The following is a 13,014-nucleotide window of genomic DNA, read 5'->3' on the forward strand; positions in this document are numbered from 1 at the left end:
TCTAATTTCATTCTAATTATGTATATATTTTGAAAGTTAAAAATAGCATATGATAATGCTAATAATTGTTCACATTTAAATGAACTTTATTTAAATGTAGAGATTGTAAAAGGTAACCGTAACAATAAAATTGTAGAAGAGTTTTTCGGCTGCGGGGGTGACCCCCATTTGAAAGCTGGAAAGAGTCAGAAGAATAATGCAAATAATTAAAAAACTATAATAATGAAGACAAGTTGAAAAGTTGCTGAGACTAGGCCATTGTATTGTATGCTAAAAGTTAACCTAAAAGTGCACCACCCTCTTATTTGCAAGTAATTACAGCACCAATAACCTGGATAAAAGACACAGCACTACTTCTGTATTTAAGATAAAGGAACTACAAACAGAATCCAAACTCTGCAGAAACACACATTATCAAATATATATAGCTCACACTAAGAAGACGGACAAGGTGCATTTAACATTACACATCTTTAAATAAAAATAATAATAAAAATCAAAGGGAACGGTTCCTTACAGTGGGGATAGTAGCCTCTCGGAAAAGCCTGTGGCTGTGGGAATGCTTGTATAGTAGGAAGATGGTTCTTCTACCAGAGTGCATAGTAGCCTCTAGAAAGGGACTGTGAACAGCAGGTATAGTAAGATGTGATTTTGCCTGTAATCATGAGAATAATAGCCTTTGGGAAGAGACTGTGGCTGTGGAATATTAAGGACATGATTCCTGTAATTGCCCCTGGGAAGGGGTTTTCTTGTTGTGCCCACCTTCCAGAAAAAAATCTGTTTTTTTATTTAGATGCTATGAATAGTTTTCAAGTATTTTTATACTTATATGAATTCATCTATTTGGAGAAAAATGCATTATTTTAATTAATACTTCTAATTACTTCTGGTCTGTTTTATCTTCTGTATCTAACAGAAACAGTGGTAGCTCTTTTTATATTACAAAGGGATACCATCATCATAATTTTTTCACTTTTATTATTACACATTTATTCTTTCAATCAAGAGTTAAGAATTGCTGTGTTACTTGCTAATTTGAGGTTGAGATTTAAATATATTTATACACCTTTAACATTCATGGCATCTATTTACACTTCCCTAGTTAATCTTGACGATCTCCTTCATTGTGATTCTTAAATCAGTCACAAACATCTCCAAGCAGCAGTAAGGTAAATGTTCATGGACCTCTCAGCTACTGATCCTGCTTTGCCTTTTGTGACAGTGGCTTAAATATGCAGTGTGTATCTAAATCCCTGCCTTAGAAAGATAGAGGACGTCACACACACAGGACATCTGTTTGTCAGAAAGAAACAGAAATAGTCTCTTAAAGGAATAGTTCAGTATAAAATTAAAAACTTGGTAAATAGATAAACTGTGCAAAAAAAAATGTTTCTAATAAAGTTAGTCAGCCAAAAATATAATGTATAAAGGCAGGAGTCAGCAGATTTCTAACATAATAGCCAGAACACTACTTCTCTAACTCTGAGTTAGTTAGCGAATTGAATTTGCAATTGATCCTCAGCATGCAGGTCAGATGCAAAAGCAAACAGTTATGGCCCATGTGTCCCCCCCTTAAGTCCCTGATTGGTTACTGCCTGGTAACCAATCAGTGGAAACCAAGAAAGCTGCAAAACAGGAAGTAGTGTTCTGGCTATTATGTTAGACATCCAGTCACTCTAGCCTTTATACATTAAATTTTTGACTAACTAACTATATTGGAAACATTTTTTATTTGGCACAGCCTATCTATTTACCCAGTTTTTATTTTTTTACCAAACAATTCCTTTAAAGGGATAGTGTCATCAGTTAATAGTGCTTCTGTACTGAAATCTGTACTGAAATCTGTTTTTCAAAAACTATTTTTATTTTTTTTATTTAATTTGGAAATCTGACATGGGGCTAGACATATTGTCAGTTTCCCAGGTGCCCCAAGTCATGTGACTTGTGCTCTGATAAACTTCAATCACTAGTTACTGCTGTACTGCAAGTTGGAGTGATATCACCCCCTTCCCTAACACAAGATAACAGCTCCCTTGTAGATCTAAGAACAACACTCAATAGTAAAACATTCAGTTACATTGAGAAGGAGAAACAAAAGCCTGCCAGAAAGCAGTTCCATCCTAAAGTGCTGGCACTCTCTGAAAGCACATGACAAGGCAAAGTGACCTGAGCTGGCTGCCTACACACCAATATTACAACTAAAAAAATACACTTGTTGGTTCAGGAATTAAACGTTACAATGTAGAGTGAAATATTTGCAGTATTAGTGTAATTTAGAAATAAAAACTACACCATTAAAATCATGATAGGATCCCTTTAAGTACAGGTTTGGGATCTATTGAGACCTGGGGTTTTCAGAATTCAGAAGAATCGTTCCATAATTTGGATCACCATAGTTGAAGTCTGCTAAAAATCATATAAACATTAAATATCCCCAATATGATTGTTTTTACCACAATATTAATTCATTCAGCTTAGCTACCATCAAATACAATGTACTGTTTTATTATTATTTGTTTGAAAATGGAGTCTATAGGAGATGGTCTTCTCATAATTTGGAAATTTTCTCAATAATGGGTTTCTGGATAAAGAATCCCATACCTGTACCAAGAAGATAGGTTGCTCCAAGATAAATAAGAAGTGTGAATAACTTCTCACAACTACATTACTTTGCGCAATATTACACAGTTTTTATTTTTACTTTTTTTATTCCGGTAATGGTAAGATCCAGAACAAGTAAGATCCACAGAGGCACATTGTTGTAACTAGGTGTAAAGTGTTTGCATCCATATTGACAAACCCACATTATCCAGCTCTTTAGCCTAATACGTGTTTTAATAGCCAATGATAGTATAACTGAGAAATCATAGACTCCTCTCTGGCATAGCTCACACAGGCAATAAAGAGTTGTTTGCATTCATATTGACGGCTCATTATGTAGTAAATAAGTATATTTGCAAATGTGCCATAATCAAGGGTCTATTAAAATTTAGAATGGTTGCTCAGCATTTCCTCTATATCTTCCCACTAGACACTAGGACATTAGGATATATTTTCTAGAGACTTCGGCTTTTCTGTAGCCTTTATGTCTCTTTATATCTCCCAAAACACATTTTAAATATATGTAAGAGCAAACACATTTCAAAATGACTCCCTTTTGTCTGGCAAGGTACCCACTGGAATGCCATTAACAGCCTGAAATGTGAGTGGTGAGCTTTTCTATATGCAATTAATATATATTGAGTCAATGCATTATTTCTGTATTGTTAGAAAATTCATTAAAAATTTACATTGTCCATCTTTTATATAAATCATCAATAGAATTTGGCACTTAAGTGTATAAATGAAAGAAAATGTATAAATTAGAAATGCAAAGCAGGAAGAGCTGAAGAGTGTTCATTCCCAGACAGCTGATGTGGCAGGCAGGGACGGATTTGCCCTGAGGGCGCTCAGAGGCTGGCGTCCTCCGTCGCCCCCTCCCTCTCTAAAGATAGCGCGCATGCGCATCCGCTCAGAGGCCATCGTCCTTCGTCACCCCTTCCCTCTCTCAAGAGCGCATCCTCTTAGCTTGGTTTCGGAGCACTAACCGCTCGGCACTAGTGCTCCGACAAAAAACTGCTTGTGCAGCTGGGCGGCATGCCACCCCTAAATTGATGCCTTGCCGCAAATCCGGGCCTGGTGGCAGGATCCCCTGCATATCTGCAAGGAAACCAGAAATCAAAGGATTAGAACACACTGAATTAATCAAAATGAATAAAGCATTTCAAAAGTTTTCTAAAAAAAAGCCATAACATGTCAGGTATATGACCTTAAAGGGGCTGTTTACCTTCCAAACACTTTTTTCAGTTCAATTGTTTTCAGATTGTTCACCAGAAATAAAGTATTTTTTTAATTACGTTCTCTAAACTGTTACAATTTTGCAACATTAGAAACATTCAGCAGCATCTCTGGAGTATTTGCAACTATTGTATCAATTACAACAGCTGAAACTGAGGGATTCTGCTCAGCAGGGACAAAGAAAAGAAATGGATCAACTAAATCAGGGATCCCCAACCTTTAGAACCCGTGAGCCACATTCAGAAGTAAAAGGAGTTGGGGAGCAACACATGCACCTGGGGTGCCAAATAAGGGCAGTGATTGGCCATTCAAAAGCCCCTATGTATATAAGCACCTGCTCAGTTTTCAATTGGCCATGTTGTGGCCTGGAGGCTGAGAGAAAAAGACAATTACTGACACCCCTATGGTATAATATGGAATATTTAGACTGTATGAACATAATATGTTTCTGTGTTTCCATAAAGACCCTGTTTGGATACTAGTAATATAATTTGATAAGAGGTGCTATATAGCTATAGTAGTCAGTAGTAATCAATGACGTGTATAACCTGTAAATGCTATCTGTTCATTGGTTGCTATAGGCTAATATACCTGCAGTTTATACCTTTTATTACATTTCTCCCTAAACTGCTAAAGAACCAAGCTTCAGGACAATAGTATATAAATATATTGCCTTCTGTCATATTCGTGAGATGTGGTATTGCCTTGGTATAGCTTACACATTTGGGCAAGAAGATGTTGCACATGATGGCAATGGACAAAGATGTAGATTTCCTGCAAGATAACCAAACCCTGGGATGACCTGGAAACCAGTAGGTAAGCAGTATTTAGGATATTATTATTATTATTATTATTATTAACATGTATTTATATAGTGCCAACATATTGCGTAGCACTGTAAAGTAAATGTGATTTGTACAACTAAATCACATGAATTATATACATAGAACATATGGAGTTACATACATCACAATCAATACCAGTACAAAAAGGTGAGGAAGGCCCTATGCATAGTAATACAGCATTTTGTTTACAAAAAAACTGTGAGGGACAAAACTAGTAGGTAAACATTTTAATAGCCCCAACCACAGTCTGGATGACTTACAAATTTCTGTTATCAAAGCCAATTTCAAAACAGAAAATGAACGCATGAAGTGTGGGAATATAAACTTATGAAAACCTTTTTCAGGAATCTGTTATCTGCTTCACACCTTAGGTCTAATTTATGCCTGGTCTGGACTACTTTGCATAACCAACCTCCCTATAAGTCTGTCCCTGCTTGCAATACAAATTATGCTTATGTGTATAGGGTTGACACCTTTTCCTGAAAAAAAATACCGGTCTTCCTATATATTTATCTTTCTTCCCTATTAATAACATTGGGATCAACCATCACTTTTACCGGCCAGGTGGCAACCCTAGTTGTATATACAGTATGTCAGTGCCAACATAGCTTCATTTTTATCAGCTTTGAAGAAGGAACTGCAATGTTCTGAAAGCTTGTTGTGATTATCATCTTAGTTAGCCAATAAAGGTATCACCTTTACACCACTTTTGTTATGCTTCATAGCAAAAGTTCTATCCTATAACCTTTTCAATGGGCTAACACGGTACAAGAAAAGTTACATGAAATTACAAATAGATAGAGATAACTTGTAGAGATAATAAAAGTAATTAGGGTGGGTTGTCTGGAATCCAGACCCCTGGACTGTTTACAACCCACCTTAATTACTTATGTGAGCAACAATTTGCTTGTGTAAACACAGTTAATTTGGACTGAAAAAAGACCCAAGTCCATAAAGTTCACATATATACACATTTGTATACATAAAATATATTTTATCTGTATACTCACATATATAAATTATATACACAAATAACTATACTAACCACCTGTAGACCTTAAGATAGTCTATGATATTATCTTGGGCCATATATTATCCAAGCCCTCTTAAAAGCATGAACTGAATCAGCCATCACAATATCACCCGGCAGTGCATTCCACAACCTCACTGTCCTCATTGTGACGAACCACCTACATTGCTTCAAATAAATGAAAAAAGTTCTGTTCCTCTAGTCTGAAGGGGTGTCATCTGGTACAGTAATCCATTTTATTGGACAGCAACTCAAACCTTGGCAGTCTACCCTCATAGTTTACATTTTCCATCCCCTTAACCAGTTTAGTTGCACGTCTCTGCACTCTCTTCAGCTTATTTATATCCTTCTGAAGGACTGGAGTACAAAACTGCACTGCATACTCAAGGTAAAGCCTTACCAGGGACCTATAGGTAAAATTGCGTTAATATTTTAGTTTAACAAATTACAAAAATTAAAACTGCACCCAACCCAGTAATTCTGGAGCCTCAACATGTATTATGCATATTTATTATATTTAATATTTGTAGGCAAACACTAGCAGGAAGGAACAACATTTTGAATGGGTATACAGTAGAGGCAAACACTAGCAGGAAGGAACAACATTTTGAATGGGTATACAGTAGAGGAAAACAATATTCCTTGCCTTGCAATTGTAATAGTCTTACTATTAAGACATGCTGTGGCAAATGAATAAATACAGGTATGGGGCCTGTTATCCAGAATGCTCGGGACCTGGAATTTTCCGGATAATGGATCTTTCCGTAATTTGGATCTTCATACCTTAATTCTACTAGAAAACCATTTAAACATTAAATAAACCCAATAGGCTGGTTTTGATTCCAATAAGGATTAACTATATCTTAGTTTGAATCAAGTACAAGCTATTGTTTTATTATTACAGAGAAAAATAAAATAATTTTTAAAAAGTTGCATTATTTAGATAAAATGGAGTCTATGGGAGATGGCCTTTCTGTTTCAGAGCTTTCTAGATAGTGTGTTTCCAGATAACCGATCCCATACCTGTATATATATATCATAATTTTCAGCACCAAATATATCAGTTTGTCTGTGTTTTTACACTACTACTACAATTTCCAAAATTAATTTAGAATGTTTTTAATCTTAATACTTAAAGAAACAAAATAAGCAGACTCATTACAAGGTGCTAGCAGAACAAGCCTTTCCTCAGCCCCATAAACTCAACTCAATAGAGGGGCCAAAGACGCCATGTTTCATATTAAACACTGACTTATTGATAGGGCAGCATTTATCTTGAAACACAGATGCGTCTATGGCACCACAATAAACATGGCAGCACCCCACCCTCTGCTCAGAAGGTATTATTGCTGCTGTTAGCATGAATCATAATATTTGCATATATTCAATTAGAACTAACATTTTACCTGATTGTTTCTGAATTTTATGATTGAAAGCACCATAAACTTAACTTATTTTGCAAATTAGTTCTCACACAATTGGTGGTTGTCATACTTTTCAGATCCCTTAAAGGTGCAGGTTTTGTTCAGGCCCCTGCTGCTCATGCCAATGTTACAGATATAGGAGAATCTTGGTTTATCATTCAATCAACCATATTCCCAGGAGAATTTAGGGACAGAAATAAGTGTTTGCCTCAAATCTTACTAATTAGTCTTCAAGAAAAGCTTCCAGGTGTATCTTTGGTAGCAAATTGTCATTCTTGCCAAATCTCACCCTGAGTGACACCCCCCTTCCACCTTGGCTACAACCCACCCTTAGAGGGGCAGGAGCCACAGTTTGAGAACCACTGCCATAATTTATCAAGAGTTCAAATCAGCATTCAGAAAAATAGATTTTGATCATCTCTAAATGCAAATGCTTTTCCAGACTGTTCAAAGTGGCTAAAACCTTTGCATTAGAAACTTTATATATTTCATTCTTTTATTGATTTGACTTTTGTTATCATTATGTACTGGATGTGACTAAAAATACATATACCACTTTAAAGTCTGTAAAACACAGATCCATAACTAATGTTTTTTTGGGAAATAAGAACAGTGCAATTCCCAAGTCTTGTCAACTGATGCCACTTTCGTTCTTTTTTTTTATCCTTCAGTTGTGAATTTCCAACCTTAAAACCCTCCAGGAAAACACCCAACAACAGTCCTTTCAAAGACAAAAGGAAATATTTGAAAAAAAAAAAAAATTATATATATATATATATATATATATATATATATATATATATATATATATATATATAAAACAAATACTCTCAGGATGTTATTAATTTTATATGAATGTTTAGGTCTGCTGAGCAGTCAGAATGATTGATGTAAAGTTCAATATATTAATTGTGTCTATGTCCCGTGAGTGCAGTTTTTGTACTTGGATGGTATAAAACCATTACAGATGAATTGAAGTAGAGTGTATATACAGTATAATGCAATGAGTTAGAATAAATCTTAAGATAATAACCCTTGGCAATATACAAATGAAGAAGTAAATGCAAAAAGAAAGATCTGTCTCTTATTTCCCCAACAGATTATACATCATTCCATGGCAAGTAGAACTTACAATATAAGGGCCATATCACATAAACTATGGTCCTTTTTTCTGTATGTTTTTAGAGTGTGAGATGTAAGTAGTAGTAATAAACCGTTGTGACCAGAGGGCAAACATAAAGCACTGTCTGCTAATTTTTTGCACAGGGATATCAAATCATCATGGGTGGGAGAGTTGTATACAGTTAGAAAGACCCTGCAAGAATGTCACTAAAAGTTCCTCATTATTCTAGTCAGTGTCAGATAGTGAGATGGGAAACTGGATGAACTGACTGACCGTCCAATCAACTGCAAAGTAGACTGCTGCTAAAGAGGACTCTCACCCAAGTTCATGATCAAAACCTTTAATAAAGTGGCATTGGGCATATTATCAGAATTACAACAGCAAATGTAATCAGTTCGGGTTGATGAAAGCATGCAGTGGCTTCACTGGCTTCTATGTATTCAACTGATAAATGTGTGCAGCTTGTCATGTGATGTCAGGACCTAGAGTTAGCTCCATAAATCTTTGGAAAGAGACAACTTTTTTTCTAATTTTGGTTCTGTACATTACCACAATGAATTTTAAATGAAACAACTTAGACTTTTATCTTTAATTCAGTGGGTTGAACAAAAAGATTGCATAAAAATGTGAGGAACTAAACCCTTTTTTTTTAACACAATCACTTCATTTCAGGGGCTCAAAAGAAATTGGACAATTGACTCAAAGGCTATTTCATGGGCAGGTGTGGGCAATTCCTTCATTATTTCATTATCAATGAAGCAGATAAAAGCCCTGGAGTTGATTTGAACACATGCGGTCAAAGGAGCTCTCCATGCAGGTGAAACGAGGCATCCTTAAGCTGCAAAAACAGAAAGAACCCATCCGAGAAATTGCTACAAAATTAAGAGTGGCAAAATCTACAGTTTGGTACATCCTGAGAAAGAAAGAAAGAAAGAAAGCACTGGTGAACTCAGCAACACAAAAATACCTGGACATCCACGGAAGACAACAGTGATGGATGATCGCAGAATAATTTCCATGGTGAAAAGAAATCCCTTCACATCAGCCAAACAAGTGAACAACACTCTCCAGGAGGTAGGTGTATCGGTATTCAAGTCTACCATAAAGGTGCAAGCCACTCATAAGCCTCAAGAATATAAAGGCTAGATTGGACTTAGCTAAAAAAAAACATCTAAAAAAGCCAGGACAGTTCTGGAAAAACATTCTTTAAAAAGATGAAACCAAGATCAACCTCTACCAGAATGATGGCAAGAAAAAAGTATGGAGAAGGCAGAAAACAGCTCATGATCCTAAGCATACCACATCTCTATAAAACAGAGAGGCTTGGGCATGCATGGCTGCCAGTGGCACTGGGACACTAGTGTTTATCCATGATGTGACACAGGACAGAAGCAGCCGAATGAATTCTGAGGTGTTCAGAGACACTGTCTGCTCAAATCCAGCTTAATGCAGTCAAATTGATTGGGAGGCGTTTCATAATACAGATGGACAATGACCCAAAACATACAGCCAAAGCAACCCAGGAGTTTATTAAAGCAAAGAAGTGGAATATTCTTGAATGGCCAAGTCAGTCACCTGATCTGAACCAAATTGAGCATGCATTTCACTTGTTGAAGACTAAACTTCAGACAGAAAGGCCCACAAACAAACAGCAACTGCAAACCAATACCGTAAAGGCCTGGCAGAGCATTAAAAAGGTGGAAACCCAGAATCTGGTGATGTCCATGAGTTCAAGACTTCAGACTGTCATTGCCAGCAAAGGGTTTTCAACCAATTTTTAGAAATGAACATTTTATTTTCAGTTTTTTAATTTGTCCAATTGCTTGTGAGCCCCTGAAATGAAGTGATTGTGTTAAAAAAAGGCTTTAGTTCCTCACATTTTTATGCAATCCTTTTGTTCAACCCACTGAATTAAATCTGAAAGTCTGCAGTTCAACTGCATCTGAGTTGTTTCATTTAAAATTCATTGTGGTAATGTACAGAACCAAAATTAGAAAAAAGTTGTCTCTGTCTGATTTATGGACCCAACTGTATAGTGTTTGTTGAGTTTTAAGGGCAGATTTTTACTCTTCAGATTTAAAGTTCACAGGATACAATGTAAGAAAATGTAAGAAAAATGTAAGAAAACATTTTAATACATTGTATTTTCTTACATGAATTGCATCTGTTCAATAACTGTTTTTTATTTCATGATAATCAAAAAGAAAAAGCTCGCCAAACATAATCAGGGATTTGAAAACAACCGTAAAAAAAGTAAAACATAAAGATTCAATGTTTCCTCACATGACTCAAACTCCAGGTATGACAAATAATAAATACATTATAGCCCAATATATTATGTATGCAGAATTTCCTGGGGCCCCTGGGATTCTTAATCCATTGCTGGGATTTGTATTTTTTAATACATTAAAGCAACAATTGATACAATTTATATTGAACGATAAACTGTTGTATAATAATTCTGGCATTATGAAAAGGACAAGTATCTGAACACATTTAGTGCTGTGCTAAAAAGGCACTACAAACAGTAATCTTTGATAAATGCTAGAAAGCCAGGCCTCTGGACATCTTCTATTGCAAAGCTCTGTCAAAGTATATTATGTGCAATTTGGTGTAAGAACTTTAGAGTATGGATAGAAATGATCATGCCTGCAGGATTATCATTGGGTCAAGCACTTGATTTCCCTGCAGCAAAGACTGATGTTGTTCAGAGCAAATATAAGCAATATAAATATATTTATTAATATGTATAAGCAGGATATATTATTGCCATTTTCAGCAAGCTCTAGAGTAGTGGGTTGACATATGGCTCTGTTTCAAGTTGTTAAAGCCAGTTTTGTATGAAAGTGCATTAGTATCAAGTGGTTTTATAAATGTTTGTGACTTTCCTTAGAAAATAAGGGCAGCTGAGGAAAATAAAATGTCCTACTACAAGAAACTACTGTAGGTTAAAGTGGGATTTCCATCAGTATCAATAGAGCCCTTCACAATGCAAAATGTGTAGTGGAAGCTAACATATTCTGCAGTGCTGTACAATAAAGGGTATATATTGAATAAACTAAATAACATAACAAAATAACCAATAACCGATACAAGAGGTAAAGAGGGCCAGGGCTGGGATACAAGGTATGGGACTGAAGATAATCACATACATCATGCTACACACATAGTACTGCCTTAAAAACAAAAATGCAAGGCTCACTTAAAGGGGACCTATCATCCTAAAAAATAATTCCAAATTCTTTTTTATAGTATTTGTTAAGCCAAATAAGACTTAAATCTTGGAGTAAATAGTAAAGGTAGTGGTGCGCTTCGAAGGCTTGAAGCGTGTCTGTGGGAAAATAGATGAGCTGATAGTGTGATATCCCAAATATACAGGCGACAGTGTGATATGCACAGAATCCTCCCCCGGGCTGGACGTGTTAATTGAAAGCTACATATGGCAAAGCACAGTGAGAGATTGCGGATCAGCCCCATTTAAAATGTACTCACAGCGGATGTCATATCGCATATAATTGGTTGGTTAGCCGGTTCTGTTTTGCTGATGTCGTTCGTAGCTAGGCGTTACAGGGTATTGCCTCTGGGGGCGGTGCTTCCTCCTCGTGTGTCCCAGTTCCAAAATGGTTCCGGTCTTCAAACGTTATCCGAACTCTGTGGGACTTTGTTGGTCGTTAGTTCAACTATTATCCGATTCATTTGGATTAATTTCACTTTATTGTGTAAAAGTTTTACATAATAAAGTGAAATTAATCCAAATTAATCGGATAATAGTTGAATTGTGTTCCAAAAAACTACTCCCACGCAACTAACGACCAACAAAGTCCCGCCAGAGTTCGGGACTATGTCAGTGTTAGTGATATTCTGTGTTTGTGTCTGCCTATGCCTGGTAAGAGATTATCTGTGTTTGCTTCATCTAACCCAGTCGTGGACTATCCTTCACGATAGTTCTTTAGAGGATAGGTTTGGATAATTTATTATCACTTAAGTTATAGGCCATGGAATGAGCTACTTGGTTAATGCTTTATACACAATCATAAGAAGGTTTCCTTCCTATAATATGGAATTCCTACTCAACAGGCCATTGTTTGAGATCATATTCATATAAACATTGGACTTCGTTTATATAATATAAGCAATGATGTCGTTTTATTACTTTGCCAATTTACTAACTGGTGCTGGCGTAAATTCGCTCTAGCTCTACTTCGCACCCTTACACCAGGCGAAGTTGCGCTATGGCGAAGGGAGGTAACTACTCTAATTCACTAACTTGCGGATTTTACTGAACTTTACCTCTTGCGCCAGACTTGCCTTCGCCACCTCAGACCAGGTGAAGTGCATTAGAGTAGATAGGGCTTCCCAAAAAACGCTGGCGTCTTTTACTTTTTTAAAGGTGATAGGCTGAAAAAGATTGTAAATTTTTTTGGGGGTACCCTCCTTCCCCCCTACATTTCCTAACATATGGCACCTAAACTATACAGTGGGCACATGTATAGGGCAAAATAACAACTCTATTTTATTTTATGAAGTTTTCCCAGGCTTGTGTAGTGTAATGTATTTGCTGCTACATATACGTCCATTCTACTTTAGAATGCAAATTAGGCATCGCTAGCGTAACTTCGCTTTGCTTGCCAAAGTAACACTAGCTCAACTTCGCTACCTTTCGCCTCCCTGAGCGCAACTTCGGATTTTAGTGCATTAGCGGCGCCCTGGTGAAGTGTGGCGAAGCCAACGCTGACGCAACTTTGAAGGTAAGTA

Source organism: Xenopus laevis, chromosome 1L, assembly GCF_017654675.1.
Source record: "Xenopus laevis strain J_2021 chromosome 1L, Xenopus_laevis_v10.1, whole genome shotgun sequence".
NCBI classification, from domain to species: Eukaryota; Metazoa; Chordata; class Amphibia; order Anura; family Pipidae; genus Xenopus; species Xenopus laevis.